The 26,892-nt window shown below is 53.2% G+C and overlaps 2 protein-coding genes across 2 annotated transcripts in view; both read right to left on the reverse strand.

The window, feature by feature from the left end:
- Window positions 1-26,892, reverse strand: part of LOC146394129 (photoreceptor-specific nuclear receptor-like) — a 221,292-nt gene that overhangs the window by 56,964 nt on the left and 137,436 nt on the right. The window lies entirely within an intron of this gene.
- slc67a1 (solute carrier family 67 member 1) overlaps window positions 1-26,892 on the reverse strand; it is a 201,981-nt gene that overhangs the window by 37,589 nt on the left and 137,500 nt on the right. The gene's annotated exons all lie outside the window — the stretch shown is intronic.

The following is a 26,892-nucleotide window of genomic DNA, read 5'->3' on the forward strand; positions in this document are numbered from 1 at the left end:
GGCCACTGCTCCCTGTGAGGCCATATTCACCACACCAGGTCCTGTGCTGCTGGCTGATACCATCCTCATTTCACCAGCCCTGCGTTGCTGGCTCATGCCATCCACATTTCACCAGGGCCTGTGCTACTCGTTGATGCCATCCACATTACACCCGCGCCCGTGGTGCTTTCCGAAACCATCCACATTTCACAAGGGCCTGTGCTACTGGCTGAGGACATTTACATTACACCAGGGCCTGTGGTGCTGGCCAATACCATTCACATTTCACCCGGGCCACTGTTGTTGGCTGAGGTCATACACATTACACCAGGGACAGTGCTTCCCTTGAGGACATCTTCACCTCACCAGGGCCTCTGCTGCTCGTTGATGCCATCCACATTACACCTGGGCCTGTGGTGCTGACCGATATCATGCACATTTCACCAGGGCCAGTGGTGTTGGCTAAGGCCATTCACATTACACAAGGGTGTGTGATGCTGGCCAACACCATCCATACTTCACCAGGACAGTATTGTTAGATGAGGCCATCCACATTACAACAGGGCCTGTGCTACTGGCTGAGGACATTTACATTTCACCAGGGCCTGTGGTGCTGGCCAATACAATCCACATTTCACCAGGGCCACTGTTGTTGGCTGAGGTCATACACATTACACCAGGGACATGGCTTCCTGTGAGGCCATCTTCACTACACCAGAGCCTGTGCTTTTGGCTGAGGCCATCCACATTACTTCACGGCCTGTGATGCCGGCTTCTACCATCCACATTACACTAGGGACAGTGCTTCCTGTGAGGCCATCTTCACCCCACCAGGGCCTCTGCTGCTCGTTGATGCCATCCACATTACACCTGGGCCTGTGGTGCTGACCGATATCATGAACATTTCACCAGGGCCAGTGGTGTTGGCTAAGGCCATTTACATTACACAAGGGTGTGTGGTGCTGATCAATACCATCCATATTTCAACAGGGACAGTATTGTTAGATGAGGCCATCCACATTACAACAGGGCCTGTGCTACTGGCTGAGGACATTCACATTTCACCAGGGCCTGTGCTACTGGCTGAGGACATTTCCATTTCACCATGGCCTGTGGTCATGGCTGAGGCCAACTACATTTCACCAGGGCCTGTCTTACTGGCTGATCCCATCCACATTACAGCAGGGCCAGTGCTCCCTGTGAGGCCATAATCAAAACACCAGGACCTGTGCTGCTGGCTGATACCATCGTCATTTCACTAGTCCCTGCGTTGCTGGCTAATGCCATCCATATTACATCAGGGCATGTGCTACTGGCTGAGGCCAACTACATTTCACCAGGACCTGTGCTACTCGTTGATGCCATCCACATTACACCTGGGCCTGTGGTGCTGGATATCATGCACATTTCACCAGGGCCAGTGGTGTTGGCAAAAGCCATTCACATTACACCAGGGTGTGTGATGCTGACCAATATCATCCATATTTCACCAGGGACAGTGTTGTTAGATGAGGCCATCCACATTACAACAGGGCCTGTGCTGCTGGCTGATACCATAATCATTTCACCAGGGCCTGCGTTGCTCGCTGAGAACATCCACATTGCACCAGGGCCACTACTCCCTGTGGGGCCATATTCACCACACCAGGTCCTGTGCTGCTGGCTGATACCATCCTCATTTCACCAGCCCTGCGTTGCTGGCTCATGCCATCCACATTTCACCAGGGCCTGTGCTACTCGTTGATGCCATCCACATTACACCCGGGCCCGTGGTGCTTTCCGAAACCATCCACATTTCACAAGGGCCTGTGCTACTGGCTGAGGCCATCCACATTACGTCACGGCCTGTGATGCCGGCTTCTACCATCCACATTTCACCACGGACAGTGCTTCCTGTGAGGCCATCTTCACCCCACCAGGGCATCTGCTGCTCGTTGATGCGATCCACAATGAACAAGGGCCTGTGCTACTGGCTGAGGACATTTACATTACACCAGGGCCTGTGGTGCTGGCCAATACCATCCACATTTCACCAGGGCCACTGTTGTTGGCTGAGGTCATACACATTACACCAGGGACAGTGCTTCCTGTGAGGCCATCTTCACCACACCAGGGCCTCTGCTGCTCGTTGATGCCATCCACATTACACCTGGGCCTGTGGTGCTGGATATCATGCACATTTCACCAGGGCCAGTGGTGTTGGCAAAGGCCATTCACATTACACCAGGGTGTGTGATGCTGACCAATACCATCCATATATCACCAGGGACAGTGTTGTTAGATGAGGCCATCCACATTACAACAGAACCTGTGCTGCTGGCTGATACCATGCTCATTTCACCAGGGCCTGCGTTGCTCGCTAAGGCCATCCACATTTCACCAGGGCCACTGCTCCCTGTGAGGCCATATTCACCACACCAGGGCCTGTGCTGCTGGCTGATACCATCCTCATTTCACCAGGCCCTGCTTTGCTGGCTCATGCCATCCACATTACATCAGGGCATGTGGTGCTTTACGAAACCATCCACATTTCACCAAGGCTTGTGATGCTGGCTGATGACATCCACAATACACAAGGGCCTGTGCTACTGGCTGAGGCCAACTACATTTCACCAGGGCCTGTGCTACTCGTTGATGCCATCCACATTACACCCGGGCCTGTAGTGCTTTCCGAAACCATCCACATTTCACCAGGGCTTGTGTTGCTGGCTGATGACATCCACAATACACAAGGGCCTGTGCTACTGGCTGAGGACATTCACATTACACCAGGGCCTGTGGTGCTGGCCAATACCATCCACATTTCACCAGGGCCACTGTTGTTGGCTGAGGCCATCCACATTACGTCACGGCCTGTGATGCCGGCTTCTACCATCCACATTTCACCAGGGACAGTGCTTCCTGTGAGGCCATCTTCACCCCACCAGGGCCTCTGCTTCTCGTTGATGCCATCCACATTTCACCAGGGCCACTGTTGTTGGCTGAGGCCATCCACATTACACCTGGGCCTGTGGTGCTGACCGATATCATGCACATTTCACCAGGGCCAGTGGTGTTGGCTAAGGCCATTCACATTACACAAGGGTGTTTGGTGCTGACCAATACCATCCATACTTCACCAGGGACAATATTGTTAGATGAGGCCATCCACATTACATCACGGCCTGTGATGCCGGATTCTACCATCCACATTACACCAGGGACAGTGCTTCCTGTGAGGCCATCTTCACCCCACCAGGGCCTCTGCTGCTCGTTGATGCCATCCACATTACACCTGGGCCTGTGGTGCTGACCAATATCATGCACATTTCACCAGGGCCAGTGGTGTTGGCTAAGGCCATTCACATTACACAAGGGTGTGTGGTGCTAACCAATACCATCCATACTTCACCAGGGACAGTATTGTTAGATGAGGCCATCCACATTACAACAGGGCCTGTGCTACTGGCTGAGGACATTTCCATTTCACTAAGGCCTGTGGTCATGGCTGAGGCCAACTACATATCACCAGGGCCTGTCTTACTGGCTGATCCCATCCACATTACACCAGGGCCAGTGCTCCCTGTGAGGCCATATTCAAAACACCAGGGCCTGTGCTGCTGGCTGATACCATCCTCATTTCACCAGGGCCTGCTTTACTGGCTGAGGCCATCCACATTGCACCAGGGCCACTACTCCCTGTGAGGCCATTTTCACCACACCAGGGCCTGTGCTGCTGGCTGATACCATCCTCATTTCACCAGTCCCTGCGTTGCTGGCTCATGCCATCCATATTACATCAGGGCATGTGCTACTGGCTGAGGCCAACTACATTTCACCAGGGCCTGTGCTACTCGTTGATGCCATCCACATTACACCAGGGCCTGTATTGCTGTCCGAAACCATCCACATTTCACCAGGGCTTGTGTTGCTGACTGATGACATCCACAATACACAAGGGCCTGTGATACTGGCAGATGCCATCCACATTACACCAGGGCCAGTGGTGTTGGCTGAGGAAATTCACATTGCGCCAGGGCCTGTGGTGCTGGCCAATACAATCCACATTTCACCAGGGCCACTGTTGTTGGCTGAGGTCATACACATTACACCAGGGACAGGGCTTCCTGTGAGGCCATCTTCACTACACCAGAGCCTGTGCTTTTGGCTGAGGCCATCCACATTACTTCACGGCCTGTGATGCCGGCTTCTACCATCCACATTACACTAGGGACAGTGCTTCCTGTGAGGCCATCTTCACCCCACCAGGGCCTCTGCTGCTAGTTGATGCCATCCACATTACACCTGGGCCTGTGGTGCTGACCGATATCATGCACATTTCACCAGGGCCAGTGGTGTTGGCTAAGGCCATTCACATTACACAAGGGTGTGTGGTGCTGATCAATACCATCCATATTTCAACATGGACAGTATTGTTAGATGAGGCCATCCACATTACAACAGGGCCTGTGCTACTGGCTGAGTACATTCACATTTCACCAGGGCCTGTGCTACTGGCTGAGGACATTTCCATTTCACCATGGCCTGTGGTCATGGCTGAGGCCAACTAAATTTCACCAGGGCCTGTCTTGGTGGCTGATCCCATCCACAATATACAAAGGCCTGTGCTACTGGCTGATGCCATCCACATTACACCAGGGCCTGTGCTACTTGTTGATACCATCCACATTACACCAGGGCCTGTGCTACTCGTTGATACCATCCACATTTCACCAGGGCTTCTGTTTCTGGCTGATGCGATCCACAATGCACAAGTGCCTGTGCTACTGGCTGAGGACATTTACATTTCACCAGGGCCTGTGGTCATGGCTGAGGCCAACTACATTTCACCAGGGCCTGTGGTCATGGCTGATGCCATCCACATTACACCAGGGCCAGTGCTCCCTGTGAGGCCATCTTCACGACACCAGGGCCTGCGTTGCTGGCTGAGGCCATCCACATTGCACCAGGGCCACTGCTCCCTGTGAGGCCATATTCACCACACCAGGGCCTGTGCTGCTGGCTGATACCATCCTCATTTCACCAGGCCCTGCGTTGCTGGCTCATGCCATCCACATTACATCAGAGCATGTCCTACTGGCTGAGGCCAACTACATTTCACCAGGGCCTGTGCTACTCGTTGATGCCATCCACATTACACCCGGGCCTGTGGTGCTTTCCGAAACCATCCACATTTCACCAGGGCTTGTGTTGCTGGCTGATGCGATCCACAATACACAACGGCCTGTGCGACTGGCTGAGGACATTCAAATTGCACCAGGGCCTGTGGTGCTGGCCAATACAATCCACATTTCACCAGGGCCACTGTTGTTGGCTGAGGTCATACACATTACACAAGGGACAGGGCTTCCTGTGAGGCCATCTTCACTACACCAGGGCCTGTGCTTTTGGCTGAGGACATCCACATTACTTCACGGCCTGTAATGCCGGCTTCTACCATCCACATTACACTAGGGACAGTGCTTCCTGTGAGGCCATCTTCACCCCACCAGGGCCTCTGCTGCTCGTTGATGCCATCCACATTACACCTGGATCTGTGGTGCTGACCGATATCATGCACATTTCACCAGGGCCAGTGGTGTTGGCTAAGGCCATTCACATTACACAAGGGTGTGTGGTGCTGATCAATACCATCCATATTTCAACAGGGACAGTATTGTTAGATGAGGCCATCCACATTACAACAGGGCCTGTGCTACTGGCTGAGGACATTCACATTTCACCAGGGCCTGTGCTACTGGCTGAGGACATTTCCATTTCACCATGGCCTGTGGTTATGGCTGAGGCCAACTACATTTCACCAGGGCCTGTCTTGGTAGCTGATCCCATCCACAATATACAAAGGCCTGTGCTACTGGCTGATGCCATCCACATTACACCAGGGCCTGTGCTACTCGTTGATACCATCCACATTACACCAGGGCCTGTGCTACTCGTTTATACCATCCACATTTCACCAGGGCTTCTGTTGCTGGCTGATGCGATCCACAATGCACAAGGGCCTTTGCTACTGGCTGAGGACATTCCCATTACACCAGGGCCTGTGGTGCTGGCCAATACCATCCACATTTCACCAGGGCCACTGTTGTTGGCTGAGGTCATACACATTACACCAGGGACAGTGCTTCCTGTGAGGCAATCTTCACCACACCAGAGCCTCTGCTGCTCGTTGATGCCATCCACATTACACCTGGGCCTGTGGTGCTGGATATCATGCACATTTCACCAGGGCCAGTGGTGTTGGCAAAGGCCATTCACATTACACCAGGGTGTGTGATGCTGACCAATACCATCCATATTTCACCAGGGACAGTGTTGTTAGATGAGGCCATCCACATTAAAACAGGGCCTGTGCTGCTGGCTGATACGATGCTCATTTCACCAGGGCCTGCGTTGCTCGCTGAGGCCATCCACATTGCACCAGGGCCACTGCTCCCTGTGAGGCCATATTCACCACACCAGGGCCTGTGCTGCTGGCTGATACCATCCTCATTTCACCAGCCCTGCGTTGCTGGCTCATGCCATCCACATTACATCAGGGCATGTGGTGCTTTCCGAAACCATCCACATTTCACCAGGGCTTGTGTTGCTGGCTGATGACATCCACAATACACAAGGGCCTGTGCTACTGGCTGAGGCCAACTACATTTCACCAGGGCCTGTGCTACTCGTTGATGCCATCCACATTACACCCGGGCCCGTGGTGCTTTCCGAAACCATCCACATTTCACAAGGGCCTGTGCTACTGGCTGAGGACATTCACATTACACCAGGGCCTGTGGTGCTGGCCAATACCATCCACATTTCACCAGGGCCACTGTTGTTGGCTGAGGCCATCCACATTACGTCACGGCCTGTGATGCCGGCTTCTACCATCCACATTTCACCAGGGACAGTGCTTCCTGTGAGGCCATCTTCACCCCACCAGGCCATCTGCTGCTCGTTGATGCGATCCACAATGCACAAGGGCCTGTGCTACTGGCTGAGGACATTTACATTACACCAGGGCCTGTGGTGCTGGCCAATACCATGCACATTTCACCAGGGCCACTGTTGTTGGCTGAGGTCATACACATTACACCAGGGACAGTGCTTCCTGTGAGGCCATCTTCACCACACCAGGGCCTCTGCTGCTCGTTGATGCCATCCACATTACACCTGGGCCTGTGGTGCTGACCAATATCATGCACATTTCACCAGGGCCAGTGATGTTGGCTAAGGCCATTCACACTACACAAGGGTGTGTGGTGCTAACCAATACCATCCATACTTCACCAGGGACAGTATTGTTAGATGAGGCCATCCACATTACATCACGGCCTGTGATGCCAGCTTCTACCATCCACATTATACCAGGGCCAGTGGTGTTGGCTGAGGACATTCACATTACACCAGGGCCTGTGCTGCTGGCCAATACCATCCACATTACACCAGGGCCAGTGGTGTTGGCTGAGGACATTCACATTACACCAGGGCCTGTGCTGCTGGCCAATACCATCTACGTTTCACAAGGGACAGTATTGTTAGATGAGGCCATCCACATTACAACAGGGCCTGTGCTGCTGGCTGATACCATGCTCATTTCACCAGGGCCTGCGTTGCTGGCTCATGCCATCCACATTACATCAGGGCATGTGGTGCTTTCCGAAACCATCCACATTTCACCAGGGCTTGTGTTGCTGGCTGATGACATCCACAATACACAAGGGCCTGTGCTACTGGCTGAGGCCAACTACATTTCACCAGGGCCTGTGCTACTCGTTGATGCCATCCACATTACACCCGGGCCCGTGGTGCTTTCCGAAACCATCCACATTTCACAAGGGCCTGTGCTACTGGCTGAGGACATTCACATTACACCAGGGCCTGTGGTGCTGGCCAATACCATCCACATTTCACCAGGGCCACTGTTGTTGGCTGAGGCCATCCACATTACGTCACGGCCTGTGATGCCGGCTTCTACCATCCACGTTTCACCAGGGACAGTGCTTCCTGTGAGGCCATCTTCACCCCACCAGGCCATCTGCTGCTCGTTGATGCGATCCACAATGCACAAGGGCCTGTGCTACTGGCTGAGGACATTTACATTACACCAGGGCCTGTGGTGCTGGCCAATACCATGCACATTTCACCAGGGCCACTGTTGTTGGCTGAGGTCATACACATTACACCAGGGACAGTGCTTCCTGTGAGGCCATCTTCACCACACCAGGGCCTCTGCTGCTCGTTGATGCCATCCACATTACACCTGGGCCTGTGGTGCTGACCAATATCATGCACATTTCACCAGGGCCAGTGATGTTGGCTAAGGCCATTCACATTACACAAGGGTGTGTGGTGCTAACCAATACCATCCATACTTCACCAGGGACAGTATTGTTAGATGAGGCCATCCACATTACATCACGGCCTGTGATGCCAGCTTCTACCATCCACATTATACCAGGGCCAGTGGTGTTGGCTGAGGACATTCACATTACACCAGGGCCTGTGCTGCTGGCCAATACCATCCACATTACACCAGGGCCAGTGGTGTTGGCTGAGGACATTCACATTACACCAGGGCCTGTGCTGCTGGCCAATACCATCTACGTTTCACAAGGGACAGTATTGTTAGATGAGGCCATCCACATTACAACAGGGCCTGTGCTGCTGGCTGATACCATGCTCATTTCACCAGGGCCTGCGTTGCTGGCTCATGCCATCCACATTACATCAGGGCATGTGGTGCTTTCCGAAACCATCCACATTTCACCAGGGCTTGTGTTGCTGGCTGATGGCATCCACAATACACAAGGGCCTGTGCTACTGGCTGAGGCCAACTACATTTCACCAGGGCCTGTGCTACTCGTTGATGCCATCCACATTACACCCGGGCCCGTGGTGCTTTCCGAAACCATCCACATTTCACAAGGGCCTGTGCTACTGGCTGAGGACATTCACATTACACCAGGGCCTGTGCTGCTGGCCAATACCATCTACATTTCACAAGGGACAGTATTGTTAGATGAGGCCATCCACATTACATCACGGCCTGTGATGCTGGATTCTACCATCCACATTACACCAGGGACAGTGCTTCCTGTGAGGCCATCTTCACCCCACCAGGGCCTCTGCTGCTCGTTGATGCCATCCACATTTCACCAGGGCCAGTGGCGTTGGCTAAGGCCATTCACATTACACAAGGGTGTGTGGTGCTAACCAATACCATCCATACTTCACCAGGGACAGTATTGTTAGATGAGGCCATCCACATTACAACAGGGCCTGTGGTGCTGACCGATATCATGCACATTTCACCAGGGCCAGTGTTGTTGGCTAAGGCCATTCACATTACACAAGGGTGTGTGGTGCTAACCAATACCATCCATACTTCACCAGGGACAGTATTGTTAGATGAGGCCATCCACATTACATCACGGCCTGTGATGCCGGCTTCTACCATCCACATTACACCAGGGACAGTGCTTCCTGTGAGGCCATCTTCACCTCACCAGGGCCTCTGCTGCTCGTTGATGCCATCCACATTACACAAGGGTGTGTGGTGCTAACCAATACCATCCATACTTCACCAGGGACAGTATTGTTAGATGAGGCCATCCACATTACAACAGGGCCTGTGCTACTGGCTGAGGACATTTCCATTTCACCATGGCCTGTGGTCATGGCTGAAGCCAACTACATTTCACCAGGGCCTGTCTTGGTGGCTGATCCCATCCACAATATACAAAGGCCTGTGCTACTGGCTGATGCCATTCACATTACACCAGGGCCAGTGCTCCCTGTGAGGCCATATTCAACACACCAGGGCCTGTGCTGCTGGCTGATACCATCCTAGTTTCACCAGGGCCTGCTTTACTGGCTGAGGCCATCCACATTGCACCAGGGCCACTGCTCCCTGTGAGGCCATTTTCACCACACCAGGGCCTGCGTTGCTGGCTGAGGCCATCCACATTGCACCAGGGACAGTGCTCCCTGTGAGGCCATATTCACCACACCAGGGCCTCTGCTGCTCGTTGATGCCATCCACATTTCACCAGGGCCAGTGGTGTTGGCTAAGGCCATTCACATTACACAAGGGTGTGTGGTGCTAACCAATACCATCCATACTTCACCAGGGACAGTATTGTTAGATGAGGCCATCCACATTACAACAGGGCCTGTGCTACTGGCTGAGGACATTTCCAATTCACCATGGCCTGTGGTCATGGCTGAGGCCAACTACATTTCACCAGGGCCTGTCTTGCTGGCTGATCCCATCCACAATATACAAAAGGCCTGTGCTACTGGCTGATGCCATCCACATTACACCAGGGCCAGTGCTCCCTGTGAGGCCATATTCAACACACCAGGGCCTGTGCTGCTGGCTGATACCATCCTCATTTCACCAGGGCCTGCTTTACTGGCTGAGGCCATCCACATTGCACCAGGGCCACTGCTCCCTGTGAGGCCATTTTCACCACACCAGGGCCTGTGCTGCTGGCTGATACCATCCTCATTTCACCAGTCCCTACGTTGCTGGCTCATGCCATCCATATTACATCAGGGCATGTGCTACTGGCTGAGGCCAACTACATTTCACCAGGGCCTGTGCTACTCGTTGATGCCATCCACATTACACCCGGGCCTGTGGTGCTTTCCGAAACCATCCACATTTCAGCAGGGCTTGTGTTGCTGACTGATGACATCCAGAAAGCACAAGGGCCTGTGATACTGGCAGATGCCATCCACATTACACCAGGGCCAGTGGTGTTGGCTGAGGACATTCACATTGCACCAGGGCCTGTGGTGCTGGCCAATACAATCCACATTTCACCAGGGCCACTGTTGTTGGCTGAGGTCATACACATTACACCAGGGACAGGGCTTCCTGTGAGGCCATCTTCACTACACCAGGGCCTGTGCTTTTGGCTGAGGCCATCCACATTACTTCACGGCCTGTGATGCCGGCTTCTACCATCCACATTACACTAGGGACAGTGCTTCCTGTGAGGCCATCTTCACCCCACCAGGGCCTCTGCTGCTCGTTGATGCCATCCACATTACACCTGGGCCTTTGGTGCTCACCGATATCATGCACATTTCAGCAGGGCCAGTGGTGTTGGCTAAGGCCATTCACATTACACAAGGGTGTGTAATGTGTTGGCTAAGGCCATTCACATTACACAAGGGTGTGTGGTGCTGATCAATACCATCCATATTTCAACAGGGACAGTATTGTTAGATGAGGCCATCCACATTACAACAGGGCCTGTGCTACTGGCTGAGGACATTCACATTTCACCAGGGCCTGTGGTACTGGCTGAGGACATTTCCATTTCACCATGGCCTGTGGTCATGGCTGAGGCCAACTACATTTCACCAGGGCCTGTCTTGGTGGCTGATCCCATCCACAATATACAAAGGCCTGTGCTACTGGCTGATGCCATCCACATTACACCAGGGCCTGTGCTACTCGTTGATACCATCCACATTACACCATGGCCTGTGCTACTTGTTGATACCATCCACATTTCACCAGGGCTTCTGTTGCTGGCTGATGCGATCCACAATGCACAAGGGCCTGTGCTACTGGCTGAGGACATTCACATTACACCAGGGCCTGTGGTGCTGGCCAATACCATCCACATTTCACCAGGGCCACTGTTGTTGGCTGAGGTCATACACATTACACCAGGGCCTCTGCTGCTCGTTGATGCCATCCACATTACACCTGGGCCTGTGGTGCTGGATATCATGCACATTTCACCAGGGCCAGTGGTGTTGGCAAAGGCCATTCACATTACACCAGGGTGTGTGATGCTGACCAATACCATCCATATTTCACCAGGGACAGTGTTGTTAGATGAGGCCATCCACATTACAACAGGGCCTGTGCTGCTGGCTGATACCATGCTCATTTCACCAGGGCCTGCGTTGCTGGCTCATGCCATCCACATTACATCAGGGCATGTGGTGCTTTCCGAAACCATCCAATTTCACCAGGGCTTGTGTTGCTGGCTGATGGCATCCACAATACACAAGGGCCTGTGCTACTGGCTGAGGCCAACTACATTTCACCAGGGCCTTAGCTACTCGTTGATGCCATCCACATTACACCCGGGCCCGTGGTGCTTTCCGAAACCATCCACATTTCACAAGGGCCTGTGCTACTGGCTGAGGACATTCACATTACACCAGGGCCTGTGCTGCTGGCCAATACCATCTACATTTCACAAGGGACAGTATTGTTAGATGAGGCCATCCACATTACATCACGGCCTGTGATGCCGGATTCTACCATCCACATTACACCAGGGACAGTGCTTCCTGTGAGGCCATCTTCACCCCACCAGGGCCTCTGCTGCTCGTTGATGCCATCCACATTTCACCAGGGCCAGTGGCGTTGGCTAAGGCCATTCACATTACACAAGGGTGTGTGGTGCTAACCAATACCATCCATACTTCACCAGGGACAGTATTGTTAGATGAGGCCATCCACATTACAACAGGGCCTGTGGTGCTGACCGATATCATGCACATTTCACCAGGGCCAGTGGTGTTGGCTAAGGCCATTCACATTACACAAGGGTGTGTGGTGCTAACCAATACCATCCATACTTCACCAGGGACAGTATTGTTAGATGAGGCCATCCACATTACATCACGGCCTGTGATGCCGGCTTCTACCATCCACATTACACCAGGGACAGTGCTTCCTGTGAGGCCATCTTCACCTCACCAGGGCCTCTGCTGCTCGTTGATGCCATCCACATTACACAAGGGTGTGTGGTGCTAACCAATACCATCCATACTTCACCAGGGACAGTATTGTTAGATGAGGCCATCCACATTACAACAGGGCCTGTGCTACTGGCTGACGACATTTCCATTTCACCATGGCCTGTGGTCATGGCTGAAGCCAACTACATTTCACCAGGGCCTGTCTTGGTGGCTGATCCCATCCACAATATACAAAGGCCTGTGCTACTGGCTGATGCCATTCACATTACACCAGGGCCAGTGCTCCCTGTGAGGCCATATTCAACACACCAGGGCCTGTGCTGCTGGCTGATACCATCCTAGTTTCACCAGGGCCTGCTTTACTGGCTGAGGCCATCCACATTGCACCAGGGCCACTGCTCCCTGTGAGGCCATATTCACCACACCAGGGCCTCTGCTGCTCGTTGATGCCATCCACATTTCACCAGGGCCAGTGGTGTTGGCTAAGGCCATTCACATTACACAAGGGTGTGTGGTGCTAACCAATACCATCCATACTTCACCAGGGACAGTATTGTTAGATGAGGCCATCCACATTACAACAGGACCTGTGCTACTGGCTGAGGACATTTCCATTTCACCATGGCCTGTGGTCATGGCTGAGGCCAACTACATTTCACCAGGGCCTGTCTTGCTGGCTGATCCCATCCACAATATACAAAGGCCTGTGCTACTGGCTGAGGCCATCCACATTACACCAGGGCCAGTGCTCCCTGTGAGGCCATATTCAACACACCAGGGCCTGTGCTGCTTGCTGATACCATCCTCATTTCACCAGGGCCTGCTTTACTGGCTGAGGCCATCCACATTGCACCAGGGCCACTGCTCCCTGTGAGGCCATTTTCACCACACCAGGGCCTGTGCTGCTGGCTGATACCATCCTCATTTCACCAGTTCCTGCGTTACTGGCTCATGCCATCAATATTACATCAGGGCATGTGCTACTGGCTGAGGCCAACTACATTTCACCAGGGCCTGTGCTACTCGTTGATGCCATCCACATTACACCAGGGCCTGTGGTGCTTTCCGAAACCATCCATATTTCACCAGGGCTTGTGTTGCTGACTGATGACATCCACAAAACACAAGGGCCTGTGATACTGGCAGATGTCATCCACAATACACCAGGGCCAGTGGTGTTGGCTGAGGACATTAACATTACACCAGGGCCTGTGGTGCTGGCCAATACCATCCACATTTCACCAGGGCCACTGTTGTTGGCTGAGGCCATCCACATTACGTCACGGCCTGTGATGCCGGCTTCTACCATCCACATTACACTAGGGACAGTGCTTCCTGTGAGGCCATCTTCACCCCACCAGGGCCTCTGCTGCTCCTTGATGCCATCCACATTACACAAGGGTGTGTGGTGCTAACCAATACCATCCATACTTCACCAGGGACAGTATTGTTAGATGAGGCCATCCACATTACAACAGGGCCTGTGGTGCTGACCGATATCATGCACATTTCACCAGGGCCAGTGGTGTTGGCTAAGGCCATTCACATTACACAAGGGTGTGTGGTGCTAACCAATACCATCCATACTTCACCAGGGACAGTATTGTTAGATGAGGCCATCCACATTACATCACGGCCTGTGATGCCGGCTTCTACCATCCACATTACACCAGGGACAGTGCTTCCTGTGAGGCCATCTTCACCTCACCAGGGCCTCTGCTGCTCGTTGATGCCATCCACATTACACAAGGGTGTGTGGTGCTAACCAATACCATCCATACTTCACCAGGGACAGTATTGTTAGATTAGGCCATCCACATTACAACAGGGCCTGTGCTACTGGCTGAGGACATTTCCATTTCACCATGGCCTGTGGTCATGGCTGAAGCCAACTACATTTCACCAGGGCCTGTCTTGGTGGCTGATCCCATCCACAATATACAAAGGCCTGTGCTACTGGCTGATGCCATTCACATTACACCAGGGCCAGTGCTCCCTGTGAGGCCATATTCAACACACCAGGGCCTGTGCTGCTGGCTGATACCATCCTAGTTTCACCAGGGCCTGCTTTACTGGCTGAGGCCATCCACATTGCACCAGGGCCACTGCTCCCTGTGAGGCCATTTTCACCACACCAGGGCCTGCGTTGCTGGCTGAGGCCATCCACATTGCACCAGGGACAGTGCTCCCTGTGAGGCCATATTCACCACACCAGGGCCTCTGCTGCTCGTTGATGCCATCCACATTTCACCAGGGCCAGTGGTGTTGGCTAAGGCCATTCACATTACACAAGGGTGTGTGGTGCTAACCAATACCATCCATACTTCACCAGGGACAGTATTGTTAGATGAGGCCATCCACATTACAACAGGGCCTGTGCTACTGGCTGAGGACATTTCCACTTCACCATGGCCTGTGGTCATGGCTGAGGCCAACTACATTTCACCAGGGCCTGTCTTGCTGGCTGATCCCATCCACAATATACAAAAGGCCTGTGCTACTGGCTGATGCCATCCACATTACACCAGGGCCAGTGCTCCCTGTGAGGCCATATTCAACACACCAGGGCCTGTGCTGCTGGCTGATACCATCCTCATTTCACCAGGGCCTGCTTTACTGGCTGAGGCCATCCACATTGCACCAGGGCCACTGCTCCCTGTGAGGCCATTTTCACCACACCAGGGCCTGTGCTGCTGGCTGATACCATCCTCATTTCACCAGTCCCTACGTTGCTGGCTCATGCCATCCATATTACATCAGGGCATGTGCTACTGGCTGAGGCCAACTACATTTCACCAGGGCCTGTGCTACTCGTTGATGCCATCCACATTACACCCGGGCCTGTGGTGCTTTCCGAAACCATCCACATTTCAGCAGGGCTTGTGTTGCTGACTGATGACATCCAGAAAGCACAAGGGCCTGTGATACTGGCAGATGCCATCCACATTACACCAGGGCCAGTGGTGTTGGCTGAGGACATTCACATTGCACCAGGGCCTGTGGTGCTGGCCAATACAATCCACATTTCACCAGGGCCACTGTTGTTGGCTGAGGTCATACACATTACACCAGGGACAGGGCTTCCTGTGAGGCCATCTTCACTACACCAGGGCCTGTGCTTTTGGCTGAGGCCATCCACATTACTTCACGGCCTGTGATGCCGGCTTCTACCATCCACATTACACTAGGGACAGTGCTTCCTGTGAGGCCATCTTCACCCCACCAGGGCCTCTGCTGCTCGTTGATGCCATCCACATTACACCTGGGCCTTTGGTGCTCACCGATATCATGCACATTTCAGCAGGGCCAGTGGTGTTGGCTAAGGCCATTCACATTACACAAGGGTGTGTAATGTGTTGGCTAAGGCCATTCACATTACACAAGGGTGTGTGGTGCTGATCAATACCATCCATATTTCAACAGGGACAGTATTGTTAGATGAGGCCATCCACATTACAACAGGGCCTGTGCTACTGGCTGAGGACATTCACATTTCACCAGGGCCTGTGCTACTGGCTGAGGACATTTCCATTTCACCATGGCCTGTGGTCATGGCTGAGGCCAACTACATTTCACCAGGGCCTGTCTTGGTGGCTGATCCCATCCACAATATACAAAGGCCTGTGCTACTGGCTGATGCCATCCACATTACACCAGGGCCTGTGCTACTCGTTGATACCATCCACATTACACCATGGCCTGTGCTACTTGTTGATACCATCCACATTTCACCAGGGCTTCTGTTGCTGGCTGATGCGATCCACAATGCACAAGGGCCTGTGCTACTGGCTGAGGACATTCACATTACACCAGGGCCTGTGGTGCTGGCCAATACCATCCACATTTCACCAGGGCCACTGTTGTTGGCTGAGGTCATACACATTACACCAGGGCCTCTGCTGCTCGTTGATGCCATCCACATTACACCTGGGCCTGTGGTGCTGGATATCATGCACATTTCACCAGGGCCAGTGGTGTTGGCAAAGGCCATTCACATTACACCAGGGTGTGTGATGCTGACCAATACCATCCATATTTCACCAGGGACAGTGTTGTTAGATGAGGCCATCCACATTACAACAGGGCCTGTGCTGCTGGCTGATACCATGCTCATTTCACCAGGGCCTGCGTTGCTGGCTCATGCCATCCACATTACATCAGGGCATGTGGTGCTTTCCGAAACCATCCAATTTCACCAGGGCTTGTGTTGCTGGCTGATGGCATCCACAATACACAAGGGCCTGTGCTACTGGCTGAGGCCAACTACATTTCACCAGGGCCTTAGCTACTCGTTGATGCCATCCACATTACACCCGGGCCCGTGGTGCTTTCCGAAACCATCCACATTTCACAAGGGCCTGTGCTACTGGCTGAGGACATTCACATTACACCAGGGCCTGTGCTGCTGGCCAATACCATCTACATTTCACAAGGGACAGTATTGTTAGATGAGGCCATCCACATTACATCACGGCCTGTGATGCCGGATTCTACCATCCACATTACACCAGGGACAGTGCTTCCTGTGAGGCCATCTTCACCCCACCAGGGCCTCTGCTGCTCGTTGATGCCATCCACATTTCACCAGGGCCAGTGGCGTTGGCTAAGGCCATTCACATTACACAAGGGTGTGTGGTGCTGGCCAATACCATCCATACTTCACCAGGGACAGTATTGTTAGATGAGGCCATCCACATTACAACAGGGCCTGTGGTGCTGACCGATATCATGCACATTTCACCAGGGCCAGTGGTGTTGGCTAAGGCCATTCACATTACACAAGGGTGTGTGGTGCTAACCAATACCATCCATACTTCACCAGGGACAGTATTGTTAGATGAGGCCATCCACATTACATCACGGCCTGTGATGCCGGCTTCTACCATCCACATTACACCAGGGACAGTGCTTCCTGTGAGGCCATCTTCACCTCACCAGGGCCTCTGCTGCTCGTTGATGCCATCCACATTACACAAGGGTGTGTGGTGCTAACCAATACCATCCATACTTCACCAGGGACAGTATTGTTAGATGAGGCCATCCACATTACAACAGGGCCTGTGCTACTGGCTGAGGACATTTCCATTTCACCATGGCCTGTGGTCATGGCTGAAGCCAACTACATTTCACCAGGGCCTGTCTTGGTGGCTGATCCCATCCACAATATACAAAGGCCTGTGCTACTGGCTGATGCCATTCACATTACACCAGGGCCAGTGCTCCCTGTGAGGCCATATTCAACACACCAGGGCCTGTGCTGCTGGCTGATACCATCCTAGTTTCACCAGGGCCTGCTTTACTGGCTGAGGCCATCCACATTGCACCAGGGCCACTGCTCCCTGTGAGGCCATTTTCACCACACCAGGGCCTGCGTTGCTGGCTGAGGCCATCCACATTGCACCAGGGCCACTGCTCCCTGTGAGGCCATATTCACCACACCAGGGCCTCTGCTGCTCGTTGATGCCATCCACATTTCACCAGGGCCAGTGGTGTTGGCTAAGGCCATTCACATTACACAAGGGTGTGTGGTGCTAACCAATACCATCCATACTTCACCAGGGACAGTATTGTTAGATGAGGCCATCCACATTACAACAGGACCTGTGCTACTGGCTGAGGACATTTCCATTTCACCATGGCCTGTGGTCATGGCTGAGGCCAACTACATTTCACCAGGGCCTGTCTTGCTGGCTGATCCCATCCACAATATACAAAGGCCTGTGCTACTGGCTGAGGCCATCCACATTACACCAGGGCCAGTGCTCCCTGTGAGGCCATATTCAACACACCAGGGCCTGTGCTGCTTGCTGATACCATCCTCATTTCACCAGGGCCTGCTTTACTGGCTGAGGCCATCCACATTGCACCAGGGCCACTGCTCCCTGTGAGGCCATTTTCACCACACCAGGGCCTGTGCTGCTGGCTGATACCATCCTCATTTCACCAGTCCCTGCGTTACTGGCTCATGCCATCAATATTACATCAGGGCATGTGCTACTGGCTGAGGCCAACTACATTTCACCAGGGCCTGTGCTACTCGTTGATGCCATCCACATTACACCAGGGCCTGTGGTGCTTTCCGAAACCATCCATATTTCACCAGGGCTTGTGTTGCTGACTGATGACATCCACAAAACACAAGGGCCTGTGATACTGGCAGATGTCATCCACAATACACCAGGGCCAGTGGTGTTGGCTGAGGACATTAACATTACACCAGGGCCTGTGGTGCTGGCCAATACCATCCACATTTCACCAGGGCCACTGTTGTTGGCTGAGGCCATCCACATTACGTCACGGCCTGTGATGCCGGCTTCTACCATCCACATTACACTAGGGACAGTGCTTCCTGTGAGGCCATCTTCACCCCACCAGGGCCTCTGCTGCTCCTTGATGCCATCCACATTACACCCGGGCCTGTGGTGCTGACCGATATCATGCACATTTCACCAGGGCCAGTGGTGTTGGCTAAGGCAATTCACATTACACAAGGGTGTGTGGTGCTGATCAATACCATCCATATTTCACCAGGGACAGTATTGTTAGATGAGGCCATCCACATTACAACAGGGCCTGTGCTACTGGCTGAGGACATTCACATTTCACCATGGCCTGTGGTCATGGCTGAGGCCAACTACATTTCACAAGGGCCTGTCTTGGTGGCTGATCCCATCCACAATATTCAAAGGCCTGTGCTACTGGCTGATGCCATCCACATTACACCAGGGCCTGTGCTACTCGTTGATACCATCCACATTACACCAGGGCCTGTGCTACTCGTTGATACCATCCACATTTCACCAGGGCTTCTGTTTCTTTCTGATGCGATCCACAATGCACAAGGGCCTGTGCTACTGGCTGAGGACATTTACATTTCACCAGGGCCTGTGGTCATGAATGAGTCCAACTACATTTCACCAGGGCCTTTGGTCATGGCTGATGCCATCCACATTACACCAGGGCCACTGCTCCCTGTGAGGCCATATTCACCACACCAGGGCCTGTGCTGCTGGCTGATACCATCCTCATTTCACCAGTCCCTACGTTGCTGGCTCATGCCATCCATATTACATCAGGGCATGTGCTACTGGCTGAGGCCAACTACATTTCACCAGGGCCTGTGCTACTCGTTGATGCCATCCACATTACACTCGGGCCTGTGGTGCTTTCCGAAACCATCCACATTTCACCAGGGCTTGTGTTGCTGGCTGATGACATCCACAATACACAAGGGTCTCTGCGACTGGCTGAGGACATTCAAATTGCACCAGGGCCTGTGGTGCTGGCCAATACAATCCACATTTCACCAGGGCCACTGTTGTTGGCTGAGGTCATACACATTACACCAGGGACAGGGCTTCCTGTGAGGCCATCTTCACTACACCAGGGCCTGTGCTTTCGGCTGAGGCCATCCACATTACTTCACGGCCTGTGATGCCGGCTTCTACCATCCACATTACACTAGGGACAGTGCTTCCTGTGAGGCCATCTTCACCCCACCAGGGCCTCTGCTGCTCGTTGATGCCATCCACATTACACCTGGGCCTGTGGTGATGACCGATATCATGCACATTTCACCAGGGCCAGTGGTGTTGGCTAAGGCCATTCACATTACACAAGGGTGTGTGGTGCTGATCAATACCATCCATATTTCACCAGGGACAGTATTGTTAGATGAGGCCATCCACATTACAACAGGGCCTGTGCTACTGGCTGAGGACATTCACATTTCACCAGGGTCTGTGCTACTGGCTGAGGACATTTCCATTTCACCATGGCCTGTGGTCATGGCTGAGGCCAACTACATTTCACCAGGGCCTGTCTAGCTGGCGGATCCCATCCACAATGTACAAAGGCCTGTGCTACTGGCTGATGCCATCCACATTACACCAGGGCCTGTGCTACTCGTTGATACCATCCACATTACACCAGGGCCTGTGCTACTCGTTGATACCATCCACATTTCACCAGGGCTTCTGTTGCTGGCTGATGCGATCCACAATGCACAAGGGCCTGTGCAACTGGCTGAGGACATTCACATTACACCAGGGCCTGTGGTGCTGGCCAATACCATCCACATTTTCCAGGGCCACTGTTGTTGGCTGAGGTCATACACATTGCACCAGGGACAGTGCTTCCTGTGAGACCATCTTCACCACACCAGGGCCTCTGCTGCTCGTTGATGCCATCCACATTACACCTGGGCCTGCGGTGCTGGATATCATGCACATTTCACCAGGGCCAGTGGTGTTGGCAAAGGCCATTCACATTATACCAGGGTGTGTGATGCTGACCAATACCATCCATACTTCACCAGGGACAGTATTGTTAGATGAGGCCATCCACATTACAACAGGGCCTGTGCTACTGGCTGAGGACATTTCCATTTCACCATGGCCTGTGGTCATGGCTGAGGCCAACTACATTTCACCAGGGCCTGTCATGCTGGCTGATCCCATCCACAATGTACAAAGGCCTGTGCTACTGGCTGATGCCATCCACATTACACCAGGGCCAGTGCTCCCTGTGAGGCCATATTCAACACACCAGGGCCTGTGCTGCTGGCTGATACCATCCTCATTTCACCAGGGCCTGCTTTACTGGCTGAGGCCATCCACATTTCACCAGGGCCACTGCTCCCTGTGAGGCCATTTTCACCACACCAGGGCCTGTGCTGCTGGCTGATACAATCCACATTTCACCAGGGCCACTGTTGTTGGCTGAGGTCATACACATTACACCAGGGACAGGGCTTCCTGTGAGGCCATCTTCACTACACCAGGGCCTGTGCTTTCGGCTGAGGCCATCCACATTACTTCACGGCCTGTGATGCCGGCTTCTACCATCCACATTACACTAGGGACAGTGCTTCCTGTGAGGCCATCTTCACCCCACCAGGGCCTCTGCTGCTCGTTGATGCCATCCACATTACACCTGGGCCTGTGGTGATGACCGATATCATGCACATTTCACCAGGGCCAGTGGTGTTGGCTAAGGCCATTCACATTACACAAGGGTGTGTGGTGCTGATCAATACCATCCATATTTCACCAGGGACAGTATTGTTAGATGAGGCCATCCACATTACAACAGGGCCTGTGCTACTGGCTGAGGACATTCACATTTCACCAGGGTCTGTGCTACTGGCTGAGGACATTTCCATTTCACCATGGCCTGTGGTCATGGCTGAGGCCAACTACATTTCACCAGGGCCTGTCTAGCTGGCGGATCCCATCCACAATGTACAAAGGCCTGTGCTACTGGCTGATGCCATCCACATTACACCAGGGCCTGTGCTACTCGTTGATACCATCCACATTACACCAGGGCCTGTGCTACTCGTTGATACCATCCACATTTCACCAGGGCTTCTGTTGCTGGCTGATGCGATCCACAATGCACAAGGGCCTGTGCAACTGGCTGAGGACATTCACATTACACCAGGGCCTGTGGTGCTGGCCAATACCATCCACATTTTCCAGGGCCACTGTTGTTGGCTGAGGTCATACACATTGCACCAGGGACAGTGCTTCCTGTGAGACCATCTTCACCACACCAGGGCCTCTGCTGCTCGTTGATGCCATCCACATTACACCTGGGCCTGCGGTGCTGGATATCATGCACATTTCACCAGGGCCAGTGGTGTTGGCAAAGGCCATTCACATTATACCAGGGTGTGTGATGCTGACCAATACCATCCATACTTCACCAGGGACAGTATTGTTAGATGAGGCCATCCACATTACAACAGGGCCTGTGCTACTGGCTGAGGACATTTCCATTTCACCATGGCCTGTGGTCATGGCTGAGGCCAACTACATTTCACCAGGGCCTGTCATGCTGGCTGATCCCATCCACAATGTACAAAGGCCTGTGCTACTGGCTGATGCCATCCACATTACACCAGGGCCAGTGCTCCCTGTGAGGCCATATTCAACACACCAGGGCCTGTGCTGCTGGCTGATACCATCCTCATTTCACCAGGGCCTGCTTTAGTGGCTGAGGCCATCCACATTTCACCAGGGCCACTGCTCCCTGTGAGGCCATTTTCACCACACCAGGGCCTGTGCTGCTGGCTGATACCATCCTCATTTCACCAGTCCCTGCGTTGCTGGCTCATGCCATCCATATTACATCAGGGCATGTGCTACTGGCTGAGGCCAACTACATTTCACCAGGGCCTGTGCTACTCGTTGATGCCATCCACATTACACCAGGGCCTGTGTTGCTGTCCGAAACCATCCACATTTCACCAGGACTTGTGTTGCTGACTGATGACATCCACAAAACACAAGGGCCTTTGATACTGGCAGATGCCATCCACAATACACCAGGGCCAGTGGTGTTGGCTGAGGACATTAACATTACACCAGGGCCTGTGGTGCTGGCCAATACCATCCACATTTCACCAGGGCCACTGTTGTTGGCTGAGGCCATCCACATTACGTCACGGCCTGTGATGCCGGCTTCTACCATCCACATTACACTAGGGACAGTGCTTCCTGTGAGGCCATCTTCACCCCACCAGGGCCTCTGCTGCTCGTTGATGCCATCCACATTACACCTGGGCCTGTGGTGCTGACCGATATCATGCACATTTCACCAGGGCCAGTGGTGTTGGCTAAGGCAATTCACATTACACAAGGGTGTGTGGTGCTGATCAATACCATCCATATTTCACCAGGGACAGTATTGTTAGATGAGGCCATCCACATTACAACAGGGCCTGTGCTACTGGCTGAGGACATTCACATTTCACCAGGGCCTTTGCTACTGGCTGAGGACATTTCCATTTCACCATGGCCTGTGGTCATGGCTGAGGCCAACTACATTTCACCAGGGCCTGTCTTGGTAGCTGATCCCATCCACAATATACAAAGGCCTGTGCTACTGGCTGATGCCATCCACATTACACCAGGGCCTGTGCTACTCGTTGATACCATCCACATTACACCATGGCCTGTGCTACTCGTTGATACCATCCACATTTCACCAGGGCTTCTGTTTTTGTCTGATGCGATCCACAATGCACAAGGGCCTTTGCTACTGGCTGAAGACATTTACATTTCACCAGGGCCTGTGGTCATGGCTGAGTCCAACTACATTTCACCAGGGCCTGTGGTCATGGCTGATGCCATCCACATTACACCAGGGCCAGTGCTCCCTGTGAGGCCATCTTCACCACACCAGGGCCTGCGTTGCTGGCTGAGGCCATCCACATTGCACCAGGGCCACTGCTCCCTGTGAGGCCATATTCACCACACCAGGGCCTGTGCTGCTGGCTGATACCATCCTCATTTCACCAGGCCCTGCGTTGCTGGCTCATGCCATCCACATTACATCAGAACATGTCCTACTGGCTTAGGCCACCTACATTTCACCAGGGCCTTTGCTACTCGTTGATGCCATCCACATTACACCCGGGCCTGTGGTGCTTTCCGAAACCATCCACATTTCACCAGGGCTTGTGTTGCTGGCTGATGAAACCCACAATACACAAGGGCCTGTGCGACTGGCTGAGGACATTCAAATTGCACCAGGGCCTGTGGTGCTGACCAATACCATCCATATTTCACCAGGGACAGTGTTGTTAGATGAGGCCATCCACATTACAGCAGTGCCTGTGGTCATGGCTGATACCATGCTCATTTCACCAGGGCCTGCGTTGCTCGCTGAGGCCATCCACATTGCACCAGGGCCACTGCTCCCTGTGAGGCCATATTCACCACACCAGGGCCTCTGCTGCTGGCTGATACCATCCTCATTTCACCAGGCCCTGCGTTGCTGGCTCATGCCATCAATATTACATCAGGGCATGTGCTACTGGCTGAGGCCAACTACATTTCACCAGGGTCTGTGCTACTCGTTGATGCCATCCACATTACATCAGGGCATGTGGCGCTTTCCGAAACCATCCACATTTCACCAGGGCTTGTGTTGCTGGCTGATGACATCCACAATACACAAGGGCCTGTGCTACTGGCTGAGGCCAACTACATTTCACCAGGGCCTGTGCTACTCGTTGATGCCATCCTCATTTCACCAGGACTTGTGTTGCTGACTGATGACATCCACAAAACACAAGGGCCTGTGATACTGGCAGATGCCATCCACATTACACCTGGGCCTGTGGTGCTGACCGATATCATGCACATTTCACCAGGGCCAGTGGTGTTGGCTAAGGCCATTCACATTACACAAGGGTGTGTGGTGCTGACCAATACCATCCATACTTCACCAGGGACAGTATTGTTAGATGAGGCCATCCACATTACATCAGGGCCTGTGATGCCGGCTTCTACCATCCACATTACACCAGGGACAGTGCTTCCTGTGAGGCCATCTTCACCCCACCAGGGCCTCTGCTGCTCGTTGATGCCATCCACATTACACCTGGGCCTGTGGTGCTGACCGATATCATGCACATTTCACCAGGGCCAGTGGTGTTGGCTAAGGCCATTCACATTACACAAGGGTGTGTGGTGCTGACCAATACCATCCATACTTCACCAGGGACAGTATTGTTAGATGAGGCCATCCACATTACATCACGGCCTGTGATGCCGGCTTCTACCATCCACATTACACCAGGGACAGTGCTTCCTGTGAGGCCATCTTCACCTCACCAGGGCCTCTGCTGCTCGTTGATGCCATCCACATTACACAAGGGTGTGTGGTGCTAACCAATACCATCCATACTTCACCAGGGACAGTATTGTTAGATGAGGCCATCCACATTACAACAGGGCCTGTGCTACTGGCTGAGGACATTTCCATTTCACCATGGCCTGTGGTCATGGCTGAGGCCAACTACATTTCACCAGGGCCTGTCTTGGTGGCTGATCCCATCCACAATATACAAAGGCCTGTGCTACTGGCTGATGCCATTCACATTACACCAGGGCCAGTGCTCCCTGTGAGGCCATATTCAACACACCAGGGCCTGTGCTGCTGGCTGATACCATCCTCATTTCACCAGGGCCTGCTTTACTGGCTGAGGCCATCCACATTGCACCAGGGCCACTGCTCCCTGTGAGGCCATTTTCACCACACCAGGGCCTGCGTTTCTGGCTTAGGCCATCCACATTGCACCAGGGCCACTGCTCCCTGTGAGGCCATATTCACCACACCAGGGCCTCTGCTGCTCGTTGATGCCATCCACATTTCACCAGGGCCAGTGGTGTTGGCTAAGGCCATTCACATTACACAAGGGTGTGTGGTGCTAACCAATACCATCCATACTTCACTAGGGACAGTATTGTTAGATGAGGCCATCCACATTACAACAGGGCCTGCGCTACTGGCTGAGGACATTTCCATTTCACCATGGCCTGTGGTCATGGCTGAGGCCAACTACATTTCACCAGGGCCTGTCTTGCTGGCTGATCCCATCCACAATGTACAAAGGCCTGTGCTACTGGCTGATGCCATCCACATTACACCAGGGCCAGTGCTCCCTGTGAGGCCATATTCAACACACCAGGGCCTGTGCTGCTGGCTGATACCATCCTCATTTCACCAGGGCCTGCTTTACTGGCTGAGGCCATCCACATTGCACCAGGGCCACTGCTCCCTGTGAGGCCATTTTCACCACACCAGGGCCTGTGCTGCTGGCTGATACCATCCTCATTTCACCAGTCCCTGCGTTGCTGGCTCATGCCATCCATATTACATCAGGGCATGTGCTACTGGCTGAGGCCAACTACATTTCACCAGGGCCTGTGCTACTCGTTGATGCCATCCACATTACACCCGGGCAGTGGTGCTTTCCGAAACCATCCACATCCACATGTTGCTGACTGATGACATCCATAAAACACAAGGGCCTGTGATACTGGCAGATGCCATCCACATTACACCAGGGCCAGTGGTGTTGGCTGAGGACATTCACATTGCACCAGGGCCTGTGGTGCTGGCCAATACAATCCACATTTCACCAGGGCCACTGTTGTTGGCTGAGGTCATACACATTATGTCACGGCCTGTGATGCCGGCTTCTACCATCCACATTTCAACAGGGACAGTGCTTCCTGTGAGGCCATCTTCACCCCACCAGGGCCTCTGCTGCTCGTTGATGCCATCCACATTTCACCAGGGCCACTGTTGTTGGCTGAGGCCATCCACATTACACCTGGGCCTGTGGTGCTGACCGATATCATGCACATTTCACCAGGGCCAGTGGTGTTGGCT

Source organism: Perissodus microlepis, chromosome 1 (genome assembly GCF_051167445.1).
Source record: "Perissodus microlepis isolate ML-2025 ecotype Zambia chromosome 1, ASM5116744v1, whole genome shotgun sequence".
NCBI classification, from domain to species: domain Eukaryota; kingdom Metazoa; phylum Chordata; class Actinopteri; order Cichliformes; family Cichlidae; genus Perissodus; species Perissodus microlepis.